Consider the following 569-nt stretch of genomic DNA (forward strand, 5'->3'; position numbering starts at 1 on the left):
TAATCTGGTTTTCATTGACACCCAAAACTTGGTATTGCTAATATTGTTGGATATGATAAATTGCTTTTGGTTTTTCTCATTAGAAAATCTTTAAATAAAAGTCTGATAAATTATTACATTTAAATCTGGATGTTAAGATGTTATTCCAGACTTAGGGGCCATTTTCACAGAATGTGTTTTTGCGTTCTTTTGCACTGCTTTTCCAATGTTGTAAACATGCAGTAGACGGACGTGTTTGACAGCTGTGCTTACGCTCACGTCTTTTGCAGCGTCTTGTGCATGACACAGTATTCTTAAAATAAGTTCAACTTTTAAAAAAAAGCATATCTACACCTTGCATTTTTCCCCATTCCACTGACATGCATCGATAACCATTAATAATTTACTAAGCATTTTTATATATAAAGTATATATTTTCTTTAATTTTGACGATGGATCAGATACACTTTAGTATCATTAAAATACTACTACAGTTTTTGTGTGTATATTTATTATGTATATATAAATTCACACACATGCACATATATATTTAAGATAAATATGTTATGTTAATATATTAAATATATTTA

The 569-nt window shown here is 28.6% G+C and overlaps 1 protein-coding gene across 1 annotated transcript in view; it reads right to left on the reverse strand.

Annotated features, from left to right (window-relative positions):
* LOC107576518 (tetratricopeptide repeat protein 7B-like) overlaps nucleotides 1–569 on the reverse strand; it is a gene marked incomplete at its 3' end in the record, with an annotated part of 27517 nt that overhangs the window by 22527 nt on the left and 4421 nt on the right. The window lies entirely within an intron of this gene.

This window comes from Sinocyclocheilus grahami, unplaced genomic scaffold (genome assembly GCF_001515645.1).
Source record: "Sinocyclocheilus grahami isolate Dianchi unplaced genomic scaffold, SAMN03320097.WGS_v1.1 scaffold3858.1, whole genome shotgun sequence".
Classification (NCBI taxonomy): domain Eukaryota; kingdom Metazoa; phylum Chordata; class Actinopteri; order Cypriniformes; family Cyprinidae; genus Sinocyclocheilus; species Sinocyclocheilus grahami.